At 36.0% G+C, this 15,834-nt stretch overlaps 1 pseudogene across 1 annotated transcript in view; it reads left to right on the top strand.

Annotated features, from left to right (window-relative positions):
* Positions 1 to 5,521, top strand: part of LOC311187211 (etoposide-induced protein 2.4 homolog) — a 44,492-nt pseudogene extending 38,971 nt beyond the window's left edge. The window contains exons 3-4 of the transcript in view: positions 4,373 to 4,990; positions 5,102 to 5,521. The product of the transcript in view is annotated as an etoposide-induced protein 2.4 homolog (transcript). The remainder of the gene's footprint in view (positions 1 to 4,372; positions 4,991 to 5,101) is intronic.
* The last annotated feature ends 10,313 nt before the right edge of the window (positions 5,522 to 15,834 follow it).

Genomic DNA, 15,834 nt, shown 5'->3' with positions numbered 1-15,834 from the left:
AAAAACTGCCAGATGTCGCAAATTGCAACACTGATAAACACAGTGCCGTATGAAAAACAGATGGAGGTGTCTGAGGCTTGCTGCATTCAGTGATTCTGTTCTTTCTCTGGTGTGATTCCCATGAGGTGATTATCAGGGAGCCCAGATGCTGGCTCTGCAGCTGCCGCCCAGAGCTGTACCTTCTCTCTGTGTCCCCTACTTTGTGCAATGAGTTTGAAAACATTTAGGCCCTGCTGAGCATGTGTTTTTGTTTTTATGATTAGTCAATAGTGAAATGAAATGGGCTTTGAAGATAATGAATCAAATTTAACAGGGAAGCAAAGACAATTTTTTTTCCTGAGGCAATGTTAGCATTTTGTCTAAGTACCAACTGGAGAACACAGAGGCTAGGTTGAGGCAAATTTCATGCGCCTGGACAGATCTTAATGATGACGATATTCTAAGACAAAAGTAAAAGACAGATCTTGAGAGCAAGAATTTTTTTATTTTTTTAAATAAATTTTATTTTTATATTCCCCATACAATTGCAACCCCCTTATTTTGACCCCAATCCCTCCCCTCCCCACCCCCCACCCGCTATAGTGTGTCTCTGGTTCATAGTTTTTTGTTGATTTTGATTTTCAGTTTCTTATAGTTATTCATTTTCCTGGTCCCTTTTTAAAAGTTTTCTAGATTGCTGCTATGAGTGAGACCATCCAGTATTTTTCTTTTTCTTTCTGGCTTATTTTGTTGAGCATGATCCCTTCCAGCGCCATCCATGTTGCTGCAAATTGCATGTGTTTATCTTTTTTGAATGCTGAGTAATATTCCATGGTGTATATGTACCACATCTTCTTGATCCAGTCATCTAGTTTTGGGCATTTGGGTTGTTTCCAAAGCTTAGCTATTGTAAACAGTGCTGCTATAAACATAGGGGTGCAGGTGCTCTTTGGAATTGATGTTTCTGTGTCCTTTGGGTAAATACCTAGGAGTGGAATTGCTGGATCATATGGAAGCTCTATGTTTAGCAGGTCCAGAAATCTCCACACAGGAGAGCAAGAATTTTAGATACATGTAGACCACTTAAATCTATTCTACAACATGAAGTCTTAAAGTGAGAGTTTTGCAGCCCAGTGATTCACATATGAGAATGAGAAAAACAGTAAGAGAAAAATTTCATACTGTTACATAAGAGATCCTAAGCAAATTGGGAGAATCTAAGGAAAATATATTATTGATCAGGGACATAACTGGAATAAACCGGCATATTGAATTTTAATATTATAGCCTGTTCCAAGCATACAAAATTGGTAGACAGATGTCTTGGGAAAGTTTGAAGTTGAACATAAATCATGATTGAATAGATTTACTTCTTTGCATATACTTCCCAGGACATATGAGGAATGGCACACATGAGGTAAATTAGATTTATGAAGTCAATCAGAAATTATTTGCTAAGTATATGTACTTTTTAAAAGTAAAAGTAGAATCCTGTTAATAGAAAGCAAGTGCACCTGTGCAAATTACCATATTAAGTTTTTTTATTCAGAACAAGATTCATATGTTTCTTATGGACATTTTGACACCAGTGCTAATCCTTATTATATAACTAATAATTTTATTAAATAAGGTAAAACACAAAACAGGATGAATCAGAGTAAAATTCTTTTAGTACAGTACTTCAAGGGGTAATGAGCATGATTTTATAGGAAAAAAGTATGAGAAATCAATTTGGGAGAAATTGTTAGAAAATAGGCATGTTACATCAGCATTTATATTTGCAATATCTTAAAAAAAAAAAAAAACAGACTAAATCACTGACTTTAAATTCAAGACCATAGGCCAAGAATTTCATTAAGTCACTAAAGTTCTATAAATACTATCAATTGAAAAGCACAGCTGGATCATGGTTTGTAATACAAATGACTGTAGGCAGGAAAACATCCTCAATACTTGTATATATTCCAGCATTAGTTGAAGGACTAGTATATAATAGATTATGAGAAAGAAATACAATGATCAGACATTGTAAGAGCAGAGACCTGATTAACATGTAAAAATGACAGAAGACAATCAATATCATAATTGAAGGAAACAGGAAAGACACCTAATTGACTGGAGGGACTGCTGGGACAAGTCAGCACACTGAATTTTTAATATTAGAAGTTATTTCAAGCATACAGTTTAAGCAAATACTGTATTGAAGAAATAAAATAAGGCAAATGCTTTTGAATCTCCCTTCATTCCATTCATATCTTCCCATGATCAAAGACAGTAGCTAAAGTCAGTTCATGTCTACAATCTTATACCTTTAAAATCTGTGTGAGTCCATAAAGTATTAATTACAGTGTTTAAGATATATCTAAATGTTCTATTTTGCAGCTTGCTTTTTAAACTCAGCATTTTTGGTTATATTTATGATACGAGTAAATACTTGATACATTGACTTTGATTATGATATTTTGGTCATACAGAAGTTTTCAATTTTAATGTGTAATTTATTGATCTGTTCCTACAGGGTTTGTACCTATGTGTATTGTCTATGAAATAACAGTGTTTCTAAATTTTTGCTTATTTTGTTTTTTTGTTTCATATTTACTTCTAAATTTTGGGAATTAAACAGAAATTGATTTATAACATGTTATATGAGTTAGGGGTATTATTTTCTGCTTTCAATATAGATAGCTTATTACTCAGTGAGGAGTTAATATTTTCTCTGCTTACTTTATTTTTGTTAATTGACATAGTATAATTAGTTTACAACATTGTATATAATTTAGAAATATAGGACCACACCCTGCAGGCATATGTAACCACCCACACCTACTACCAAGACATCAAAAGTACTCCGCAATAGTTCATTGTGGCCCCTCCTCACTTTGCTCTCACCCTTTCTTGGTAGCCTCATTTCTATAGCCTGCTTACTTTCAAATGCCACCTCTGTTATACAGAAAGTTTTCATATTTCTATAGATAATTTTTTAAAGGTTTATTTATTTATACAAGAACTGGGATACAGCCAGATGTGCGGGAGGGTGAGAGAATTCACCAGAGACAGAGGGGGGAGCAGAACAGGTGAGGGACTGAAGACACTGCTGAGGGGGAGTAGCAGGCGAATCAGGAGAGGTCTGCCGCGCCATGTGGCTATGTGTGTTTCTCCCCCGCTGGCCAGGAATCAAACCAGCACTGCAGCGGCTGCAAACAGCTCCACAGCCCTGTGCTCAACCTGCTGTGACACCGGGGCGGCCCTCTATGGGTAATTTTTTTTCCCTCCCAGTCATATGTTGTTATCCAACAACACAATATTTTGAGTTTTATTTATAACATCATATGGAATTTGTAAGAACATAATTTGTTACTATCTAATAAAATCTATTGGGATTTTGATTACATTATGTTGACTACATGGATTAACTTTTTTAAGATTTATTTATTTATGCATACAAGAACTGTGGTACAGACCAGAGGTGTGGGGGTGAGAGGATTCACCAGAGACAGAGTGGGGAACAGAACAGGCAGATGGACTGAAATACACTGCTAAGGAGAGCATCTGGCAAGACCAGAGAGGTTTGCTGCACCATGTGGGTATCTCCCTGGCTGGTGATCTGACTTGTGCTGCAGAGGCTGCGGACAGCTTCATAGCACTGCGCTTAACCCCTTTTACCACCAGGGAGGATTAATTTTAGACATGGATTAATTGTAGACATGTGACATATTTATGGTATTGAGACTTCCTATTCATCAGGGAATATATCCTGATTTCATATTCTTTTTTTTAAGATTTATTTATTTATGCATACAAGAGCTGGGGTATAGGCCACAGATGCAGGGAGTGAGAGGATTCATCAGAGACAGAGCCGGGAGCAGAACAGGCAGATTGAGTGAAATACACTGCTGAGGAGAGCAGAGGGAGACAGGAAAGGTCTGCTGTGCTATGTGGGTTTTTCCCTGGCTGGCCGGGGATTGAACTCGTGCTGCAGAGGCTGTGGATTGCTTCATAGTGTGGTGCTTAACCCCTTGTGCCACCAGGCAGGTCCCTGATTTCATATTCTGCAAAAACTTTTTACAATACCTACATGAAAGATTTTTATTCTTTTTAGTTAGCATTATAACTTCAGTTTCTAATTTTTAACTGGGTCGTTTTAAAATTTGTCTTTCTTTTCGATTTTTATAGTTTAATAGAAATGCCATTAGGGGAGCCGACCAGGTGAGAGCTGATGGCAGGTGGGCCAGGGGTCAGCCTCTGCTGGGGCCAGAGACGTAGCTGTGGGGGCAGTAGGAGCAGAGCTTCCAGGATGTTCATGATGAAGATTTGGGGACACTTTTCTCTCTTCTGTACAGTTAGTGGTTTGGGAGGTGAAGAGATGTTTGCTAGTGCCTAAACCTTTCTCCAGGAGAATATAGAGCTCCATCAGGGGAAAAGCTAAATGCTCCTTTCAAGAGAAGAAGGTCAAGTAGTGTCCTGGCACACAGGAGAGCCCCAAGCATAGAGAGGAAGCAAGAGAGTAGGTCATGTGTCATTGACAGAATTTTCCAGTGCTACTTGGTGCTCGAGGAAAAGTGGAAGATGCTGGCTCAGGCTTTTTGTTTTGTTTTGTTTTATTGAGTGTTTATTGTACTTCAGTCAGTAATAGCCCAAATTATTGGTGATCCGTCACTATATGCAGATGTTTGGACTGGAATTCTTGCTGGAATTCTTGCTCATGTCAATTTTCAGTGTTCATTGGGTGCCCCCCACCTTGCTTGTGCTTGGCAAAGTTGGGAATGCTCTCTGGTTTCAAGACATAGCTGATCTGGCATTTGAGATATCAGGATGTAAGCCTCCCCTAATTCTCAGTGCAGGAAAGTAATTGCTGACATGCTTTTCAACATTTTGCTGCAGGTTCTTTTTCTCATCCAGAGGATGTTTTTGAGTCTCTTTCCGATCCCTCTTGCTGGTCAGCTGGTTAGACTTTTGCATGTGTTCCTTCTCTACTCACTATACTGCTTCAAATATCACTGGTTCAATAAAGGAATTGAAACACACCAGTATTTGTCAAACATAAAAAGGGACTGGTCTTTAAGCTTTGGGTTTGGTTTGCTGTAGGCCTTCCTCACACCATTGCAACCTTCATCATTATCAGTGGCTGCCTTTTGTCTAATCTTCTTCCCTTTATTCATTATCAGCACTAATAAAGCAAAGACCTCTGGCAGAGCATTATCTTTTTCATCTTTGCCTTTTTTCCCTGGTGGTTTTCTTAAGCAACAGATTCTTCCACAAGGTGCTCTACCTGCAGTCTGCCCTGAGGAGTTCGACCACTGCAGAGAAGATCCCTTCACAGCATCTATCTCCTGTGAAAATGAAAGCTGCCGCAGGCCACTCAGACACCTGCCCTCCAGAGGGAATGGGTGGGACTGGAAAAAGACTGTGGCAACTCTATTCCTTGTTTATCTTCCCCAGAAGGGAAGGCAGGACATATTCTACCAAGGGCCCTCGGCCAGTTTCCCTATCTCTGAGGAACCGAATTTTTGTCCCTGGCTCACATAAGGGAGAATCTTTCTGACAATAGTAGGTGTCTCGTTAACAACACTGAGCCTGAAATAACAGGTATTTCTGCAACTCTTCCTTTTAATTTTTAATTTAATTATTTAAATTGCTATAACATTGATTTACAACACTGTATATGAGTCAGGTTCCCAACACTTCAGTATTCAGTTACTACATCACACCCATCTCCAAAGCACCCAGAGCCATCCACCATATCTGCCAGTCTCCATACCTGCACTGATTTAATAACTTTGTTTTTCCCCCTGTGCTATTTACCCTCTGGACTACCCTTCCTGCTCTCCACATTTCTGTCTGAATAGATTTTGTAATCCCAGCTGTTGTCATTTGTGGATTTGTATTTTTGTTGTTTTTCTATGAAGCACAAATACTGAATATGGGAAGTAAACGTGTCTTTTTTGCACCTGGTCATTTCCATTATAGTCGTCTGGTAAAGCAGGTTAGATTTTGGTCTATCTTGGTCCACTGTAAAAAAAAAAGTCGGCAAAAACGGGACAAAAGGAAAGTCTCACAGCTAGATCTGCTGAATTCTGAGGAGTGATTTTCTTTCTTCCCCATGAAAAGATTTTTTTTTCACTAGCATATTTTTAAGTTCCCCAACTCTAGAGAAGTACAAATTTTGGGTAAGTGCCACGGTGACAGAATATTTTGAGAACCTGAACATTTTAACTGTTGGCCTCTACTTGGTCTGTCTGGTATTTCAAAGGAATATTGGTTGTTATAAATAGGAATAGAAAAGGCCAACTTTAGTAGACCCATTAAAACTATAGAAAAAAACAGAAGTAAACACCACAGATTTTTGGTATCTTTATCTCATATATATCAACTCTAGAAATCTCTGAAGAGTTCTAATAGTTTATATTTTGGTTCTTCCTGATGTCTAGGTTAGCAAACCTATCATTATGAAAATGTGTTACTTTTAACAACTATGTCTTTCATTTATTTTTATTTACTTATTACATTGTCTAGAACTGCACTGTCCCTGTAGTAGTAATCAGCCCTATATGATTATTTAAATTTAACTTAATCAAATTTAAATAAAATTAATCATCTAGTTCCTCAGTTGCTATAGTCACATTTCAAGTGCTCCATAGGAAAATATGGCCACTGGCTACCACATAGTATTACATGAAAAGAGGACATATCTATCATCACAGAAAGTTCTGTTAGATAAATTCAGGTTATAACCTCTAGTAACATAAGGAATAGAATAAGTTGGAATAGCAGACATGTCTGTAGTATTTCTGACTGCATTATTTTTATATTTCTATATAACTAATTATAACAAGCTCCGTGACTTACAATGACAAAAATGTATTATCTCACACTTTCTGCAGTTCTGATGTCTGTGCACAGTGTGTCTGTATTTTCTGCTCAGAGTCTTTCCATGTGCAGAAATTAAGCTTTCCAAAATTCACTAAGGTTGGTAAACTTAGAGAATATTATGATGACATCACATGTATGTGTTTTCTTTATTATTAAGTAGATGTAATAATGTCTAAACAAATTTGAAACATAAAGGGGAAAATTATCTTCTTACTGGCATAGTATAAAATATAAAATATGATTTTATATTTTTTGAAAAATTCAAAAAATGTACTTGACTTATATGTACTAATCTATCTTTCAAAATACAATCAATATACAACTTCACTTATTTTATGTTTCTTAAAAAGATCTATTAACACTATATATGAAAACAGGGGCCTCCCCGGTGGCACAGTGGTTGAGCGCTGGGCTGCGAAGCTGCCCGCGGCCTCTGCGGTGCCGGTTTTATCCCCGGCTGCTCTCCGGCTGCTCCCAGGCTGCTCCCCGGCCACCAGAGGCAGGTCCCACATGGCACGCAGACCTCTCCTGCCGCCCGCTGCTCCCCTCAGCAGTGTACTTCGGTCCTTCTGTCTGTTCTGCTCCCCGCTCTGGCTCTGGTGAATTCTCTCACCCTCCCGCGCTTCTGACTGTACCCAGTGCATGTATAAACAAAACAAACAAGCAAATAAATAAATAAAAATAAATAAATAACATGCCTCTATTAAAAAAAAAAAAACACTATATATGAAAACAGTCATGCCAACAGAGAGGATCCGATCAGACCCAGAGCCCCCCAATATATCCCCCTAGACCTTTATTCCACTTCTGATATCTGAACTATATTACTATCATAATAATGTGGGATTAAATGTATCAATATTTATACAATTTATAATCTCTGCATGATGGCATTATATAATTATAAAATATAATTTATATCATGCCATTAAAATGGGTTCTCAGGTCCTTCTGCCTGCTCTGCTCCCGGCTCTGGCTCTGGTGGATTCTCTCACCCTCCCGCGCTTCTGGCTATACCCAGTGCTTGTATAAATAAATAAATAAATCTTAAAAAAAAAAAATGGGTTCTCAATTTTTAGCTTAGATTCATTCCCATAAAATTTATGCAAACATTTAATAAGAAAAGAAAGTTATAATATTAATTTTCTCAAGTTTCCTTTTAGAATTTTAGTGACTATACTTCCAAATTTTTCTAAGATTATTCTTCATGTTTTCTTATCTGACTTACCACTTGAAAATCTAAGACTACTGATTTTTTTTATTATAGCAGTCAAACATACATCCTAATAAATTCTTCTTTTGTCTAGGGTGACTTTGAATAATTTATAGCAGGCAGAATGCTAGATTAAGAAGGAAAAAAAAAAGCCTCTCCTTTTAAAAACACCCTACCAGAAAAATAGCAAAGATTCCATATTTGCACAGCCGGAATGACCATCAACTATTGTAATATCTTGTTATCTAAAGCTTTCCAAAAGCATTTTACTTTTCCAATAAATATGACCATTTTCCTTTTATGTATAGTAGTTTCAAAGAAATAGATCAGATAGCCAATAACAAATTATTTTATAACCTGTAACCACACTGAAAATTTTTTTAGGTTGACTTTAATAAAACTGAGATGACTTAAAATATAAATCCCAGTTATGTTAGGAAGGGTAGAAATGTGTGTGGTAAAAATAGATATATATTTAAAACAACACATTTAATCATATGTGAGTGATGCTTTCATGTTTATATATTCACATCATATAGATATATATAATATATATATTATATATTCACTTTATATTATACACACACACAAATTAATTCCTTTAGAGCTCATTTCTGGTGATTTACTTAGTAATAATCAGGAAATAGAGAATTTAACTTCTATAAGTGTTTTTTGCCTAAAATTTTAATTTTGACTAATATTAATACCTCTCTCTCTCTATATATATATATAAACATATAATCTCCATCTTCTTTTTGTTAGCATTTGCCTGATATTTCATTATTTATCATTTTATTCTCAACATTGTAAGCAATAACTGGATTTTAATGTTTTTGTAATCTACCTGATAGGGTCCTCTGAATCAATTTTATTTAAACACATTTTTATTACTTTTATTATCATCTTATTTTGTGGTTTCTATTTATTATGACATTTTTGCATTAAGATTTTATTTTGTTGTTTTATTGATTAAAATTATTTTTAAAATTCCCTATAGCTTCCTTCTTCTGTTTGAGGAAGAAATGTAGTATTAACTTTATGGTTTCTCTCAAATTATTAACAAACATCCATAATTTTATAATTTTAATAACATCTAAAGTTATTCACCATATTTGTGCTCTTTCCAGAAAATATTAGAAAATCAGAATGTCTCTAGATTTATTGTTGTTTACAATTAAGTTTCAAGTTTTCTATATATATTTAGTTTTTAAAAATTATAAAACTATAAAATTATAAACTAAAAAGGGAAACTTAGGATGCTTATGCATTCTCCTATATGGGTTGTGTCCAATTTGGTACTCTTATAAATAAATCTGTAAACATTCTTGTACAAGTCTTTTTAACATATATTTTCATTTCTCTTGGATAAATATGTAGGAATGGAATATCTGGACCACAGAAGTATGGATGCTTAATTTCCTTAAACTTTTCAACTGCCATTTTTACAAGGTAATTGTTTCATTCTACATTTTTTATCAGGGTGTAGAAAGAAATTGCCATTTTTTTGAAAAGATTTATTTATTTTTACACAAGAGCTGGGGTACAGGCCAGAGGCATGGGAGGGTGAGGGGATTCACCAGAGACAGAGTGAGTGGGGAGCAGAATAGGCAGATGACCAAAATACACTGCTGAGGGGAGCAGTGGGCACGAAAGGAGAGGCCTGACGAGCCATGTGGGAATCTCCCTAGCTGGCCGGGAATCGAACCTGCACTGCAGAGGCTGCAGACAGCCTCACAGCGCTGTGCTCATCCTGCTGCGCCACCGGGGAGACCCAGAAATAGCCATTTTTAATTCCTTTAACATTGCTCTATTATTAATATTCCTGCAAGAATAAGTTTTCCTAATTGTTCAATTTGGGACTACCTTTTATCACATTTATTTGTTTGTTTCTAGTTTGAAACTTTATCTCATCTTGAGTGATAGCTATCCCCTTCCTCATGCAGCAATCTTCTAGCCCCTACCTAGTCCCCTGGAGACCCCATATTGAAAAAGTTATCACAGCTACTCATAGCATAGTCCACTCATATATGAATGAGATTCCTCTGATTCACACACCTACTTCACTTTGTTTCTAACTGTGCAGCTTTCTCTGCTTTCTTCAGTGACATGTTCAAACCTCAGTCCTAAACAATAATTTCAACTCTTTCAGCATCTTTTCCCTCTTTTCCCAGGAGGACTGGAAGAATAGAAGCCATTGGTTTTGATTCCATGACATATGTGGACCTTTTTCCATTTCAGTTACCCAGAACATAAATCTTTCGGGTCACCTTCCGCTGTGTCCATTTCCAAGAGCCCAGAAAGCATGCAGCTGTAACTCTAAGTCATTGTTCTCTTTATGTTACATTCATTGTCCCTGAAGATGTATCACTTGCTTTTATACTGTCATGCCTTTTGAAAGAAATTGAACATTTATTTCTATCAGTTTAATTTTTTGCAGTTACAGGTGATTAATTAATGTTTGAATTCTCGGGGTCATCTAGACTGGAATGTCTGAAGTTTTTAGTGTTAGCTATTGAAATTAATTAGTATGATTATTATCATGATGATTAAAAATACATGTATGGAAATACACAGTCAGCCAAAAGTCTCTTATACAGATTTACTTAGGTCTCCCTGGAAAATTTATTTTCTTATCATGGTACCAACTTATGAATATTTTCATCATTTATACAGAATCACAAATAGGCAATGTTGATAAGATAGTTTGTTTTGATTTATTTTTATAAACCAAGGTAATGGAATGAAGACTCACACAGTGTGAAATACATTTTCAATTATTGTTTTCCTATAGTGGTGATGCAGTTGCACTTATCCTTTTATACTCACTTCCCAAAGACCTCTTATAGTCAATAATAAATATTTTACAACAGCTAGCTATGATTATAATATATAGCCTATATAGAGGTTAAACCAATGATTTTGATGAAAGTGCTATGCATTAGTCATTTTGGCAGAGAAGAGAATGATTAATAAATTGTAGTATATGGTTTAACCTGATGATTTCTTGAAATGGCACAGCAACTAAAATACATGAAAATCCAGGCAAAACTGGTTTACACTTTTTATACAAGTATCTTATCAATACAATCTTTTTTACTTGTGCTGATTTCTTGCAATATTGATATTATGAATAAATCGATTCCAGGTAGTCTTATCCAGGAGGTGAAGGTAACCCCAACTTAATGGACTTAAGTTTTAGAGAGAGGCAGAATCATTACATTCATAACTACCCCTACTATAGACTTCATAACATAAAAGCTAATGGAATACTTTTGAGGAAAATAAAATGTCTGGATCAAAAGCAAAATTAAAGCAAAGGGGAGAAGATCTTGCGATCCAGCAGCTTTTTAGACCTATCAGAAAGTTAAGATTCTGACTAAACCACTCAAAAATTTAAGTTGCATCTTCTAGAAAGGAGTAGAGGACCCAAGTCAGAACTTGTATATTAGTCCAGTTCTTTGAAGAAGAATATAGTAGGAATAAATCAGCTTAAGATGTGGAAATTATTAAAGATAATGAGCAAGTGAAAAATAATGACAAAAAGTACATGACAGAGATCCTATCTTCATCATACATGTGCGAAAGTTTCAGGTATTTCGACTGTAGTTTTGGTTCAGGAGTATGTTAGTAATTCCCCAAATGACACAAATGTACAAATGGTAGAGAAACTACAGGAGGTGCCTTTACAACTAGTTGCAGCAGAGACAGAAAAACAAATTTAAACAATTTGGAGAAACAAAACTAAAACGTTGGCTGATAGGTAGTACTCATGAGCAAGTACAGGTTGTATTGCTATCTCCAGAGCTCAATTCAGTATTGGCCTGCATCAGAGACACAGGGCTTAAAGCAATCTAGAAATTGAGAAGATGGATTTAAAAGTGTGATTGGTTCAATTAAGGCTTCAAGAGGACAAGAAAATTCACAAAAGGCTAGTAGTTAATATTGGAGTGCTAACTAACTGAAAATGGGAGCAGTATGTCCTGTTAAGAGAGTTAACTCTTGGGGCCTCCTTGGTGGTGCAAGGGGTTAAAGCACAGCACTGTGAAGCTATCCATAAACTTTGCAGCACTGGGTTCAATCCTGGGCCAGCCAGGGAGCTACCCACATGGTGCAGCAGACCTCTCCTGTTTTAACCACTGCTCTCCTCAGCAGTGTATTTCAATCAGTCTGCCTGTTCTGCTCCCCACTCTGTCTCTGGTGAATCCTCTCACCCCTGCACCTCTGACCTGTACCCCAGTTCTAGTATGCATAAATAAATCTTTAAAAAAAAAGAGAGAGAGAGGGCCTCCCTGGTGGTACAGCGGGTTGAGCACCGTACTATGAAGCTGTCTGCAGCCTCTGCAGCATGGGTTCAATTCCCTGCCAGCCAGGGAGAAACCCACATGGCACAGCAGACCTCTCCTGCCTCACCTGCTGCTCCCCTCTGCAGTGTCTTAGGTCCATCTCCCTGCTCTGCTCCCTGCTCTGGCTCTGGTGAATTCTCTCACCCTCCCACACCTCTGACCTGTACCCCAGTTCTTGTATAAATAAATAAATGTTTTTTTAAAAAATTCTAAAGTAACATAAAATAAATTTAAAAAAGAGAGAGTTAGATCTTGCCAGTATTATAGAAGTCCTTATTCTTGACATCTTGTATTTCCCTATGTGAGGAAAGATTTTTTTTTCTTTACTCCCAAGAAGGAAACATCAAGAAATAAAAAAATAAACAACAATTTTTTCCTTGTCCTCATGTACTTTTCAAAACATAGGTATGATTGGAGGATGGAATTGGGAATGCTCATTAGTCTCACATGGGAGCTCTCTTGTTGAATCTGCTTATCCTTAAGAATCAGGTTTTCTCTCTTTCACCTTTCAGTTTATTTTCTGGTAATGTAAGGACAAAAAAATAAATAAATAAACAAGAACAAATTTTGACTGTAGATCCAAACTATATATTCTAATTCAGCTGTATAAAAAAATAAAACTAATGGTCTCATATCTTAATTTATGTGTTAAATAAGACCTGTTCAGGTTGCCATAACAAAAATACCAAAGAGTGAATGACCAAAAAAAAAAACATTTATTTCCCTCAGTTCTGGAGACTGGGAAGTCCAAGATCAAGTTGCTGGGATACTCAATGTCTGGTGTGTCTTCGTTCTAGCCTATGGACAGCTATCTTCTTGCTGTATTCTCACATTTTGCCAGGGGTGAGAGAGCTCTTTATATCTCTTATATGAGTGCACTAATCCCATTCGTGAAGGCACACTTTCATGACCTAGTCACTTCTAAAGAACACACCTCCTAATACTATCACTTTGGGGCATAAGATTTTCACATACAGAATAAGGCTTGGGGGACATAAACAGTCAGTTTATAATAATCTGAATTTTTTTTAACACCTTTAAAATTTTTTTGAGGTAATATTGGCTTACAACATTGCATATGATTTAGGGGTATAGAATCACACCCTCAAGTGTTACCACACTACACCCACCACTACAGTATCCATAGTCTTCCACTTTATTCCATTGTGCCCCCTACTCATTTTGATCATTCCTATGCTCCCCCTTTGGTACCCTCAATTCAAGTCAGATTTCTAAGGTTTATTACTGGTTTGATTTTACCTGACCCTTTGTTTTGTTTCTCTATATTCCAGATATAAGTGACAGCATCATTATTTGTCTTTCTCCTTCTGACTTACTTTGCTTAGCATAATCCCCTCCAGTTCAATCCATGTTGTCCCAAATGGTAAGAGTTTATCTTTTTCTATAGCTGAGTAGTATTGCATTGTGCATTCATATCATATTTTCTTATCTTTGGGCTCCTGGGTCAGTTCCATAACTTGGCTTTTGTAAATGTGCTCAAATAACATAGGAGTGCATTTATACCTTCAAATTAGAGTTTTTGCATTCACAGGGTAAATACATAGAGGTGGAATTGCTGGATAATATGGTAGTCTCTTTTTAATATTTTGATAAATCTTCATACTGTTTTCCATAGAGGCTGGAGCAGTCCACATTCCCGCCAAGAGTGCAAAAGGGTTCCTTTTTCTCCACATCCTCACCAGCACTTGTTTCTGCTCTTTTTTATTTGGGCCATTCTCACAAGTATGATATTATATCTCATTATGGTTTTGAACTACCTGATTCTCCTGGAGTTCTCTCAATTTATTTAGAGATTATATTGGCAAAAGAGGAATGATAAGCTATCACTCTGAAACTCAATACCTAAATTTTGTGTGTCATGATTTTCTGCTATAAAGAGAATGATACCTTATTATACAGAGCACCAACCTAATTTTTGAACTTTCCTACATTGCAATGGTGTTCTTTGTAAGACTAACAATTTTTCATATTTCTGGATCTTTTCAGTTTGTGAAGTTGTTTATAGGTTTTTCTCTCCTGGTATTTCCAAATTTTATAATAAAAGCAGGTAGTTTGTCACATTTTGCACATGAAGTAGTAGAATTTCAGAGGATCAAGAAGTGCATCATAAGAACTAGGAAATGATTGCGATGGAAATGGAATCCATACTGATGATTAAGTTTAATCACATGAACTCAAGTTTGCTACCTATCAACTCTTTTGCTAATTAATAATTTCAGTGACTTTGATAATCATGTACCATGTAAAGTACAGAAATACACTAACAACTTAGAATTTATGGTCAAGGAGGGAAAACTGACATTAGTATTTTTTAAATCAATGAAGTTAAAAGGAGTAAGTCAGGGCATTGTAGAAATTATAGAGAAGAGAACATCTGAACCAGTTCATTCCTTTGGCAATTCTCTAAATAACAGAATTCTAAAACTAAACATCTCTCCAAAGGAATTCACTATAAGACATAAAGGACCACCATAGTTATTATTTCCAGCTGACAAAAACTATTATAAAGAACCTCTATCTATTCTTCATTATTTAATTTATTCATAATACTATTTGTTCCAGTGGGTACAAAGATGACTATTACATGGTTCCTGTTTTCAAAAATTTCAAACCCCTTTGTAAGCCAAAAGCATTTGTAAGAATATAATTGCAAAAAAAGATGACATATCATCTGCTTTGGAAACATAAAGCAGAATCTGGTGAACTATCTGGAAGTGTCAGAGAGATATCACTAAGAAAGTAAACACTGAGCTGACTCTGAAAATATATGTGGAAATTTGTCAAATAAGTAAGGATAAAATAGCCAAAAATTCAGAATGTGAGAGAGGACAAGGTATTGTTAAAATAATAATATATCCAGGAGATGGGAAATGTTTAATTTGAGTTCACTGCTGGATACTTTGAAGGACTATTTAAAGATGTCCAGAGGTCTGTGAGATTTGAAGTTGAGGTGAGATTACAAAGGAAATATGAATATAACCCTAACAAGGAGGTAACAGGGAGTCATTAAAAGTTTTCAAATATAGGATTACTATAGAGATATCTTAGGATTCTGCATTGTAGGTGGGTTGAGATAGACAGACTCATGCAGGGAGACTAATTAGGAAGCTGTGGCAATAATTCAGTCGAGACAATGAGAGACTTGACTAAAGACATCAATAAAAGTGTAGATAATAGAGGCAGAATAAAGATGTTTCTAGGAGAATTTTCATCACTTCATTGCAGTGTTTGAGATGAAGATAATATATAATAATTAGTGCAGATAATTATTAACTACATTAATTCAGTTACTATACACACTTTAGATAGAATAAATATCCAGATATGGGGTTGTGACTATTTTTTTTAAGATTTGTTTATTTATACAAGAACCAAGGTACAGGTCAGAGGCACGGGAGGGTGAGAGAA

This window comes from Talpa europaea (genome assembly GCF_964194135.1).
Source record: "Talpa europaea genome assembly, chromosome: 2".
Taxonomy (NCBI): domain Eukaryota; kingdom Metazoa; phylum Chordata; class Mammalia; order Eulipotyphla; family Talpidae; genus Talpa; species Talpa europaea.
The sequence above is the reverse complement of the archived record's forward strand: the minus strand, read 5'-3'. Positions and strand labels throughout refer to the sequence as shown.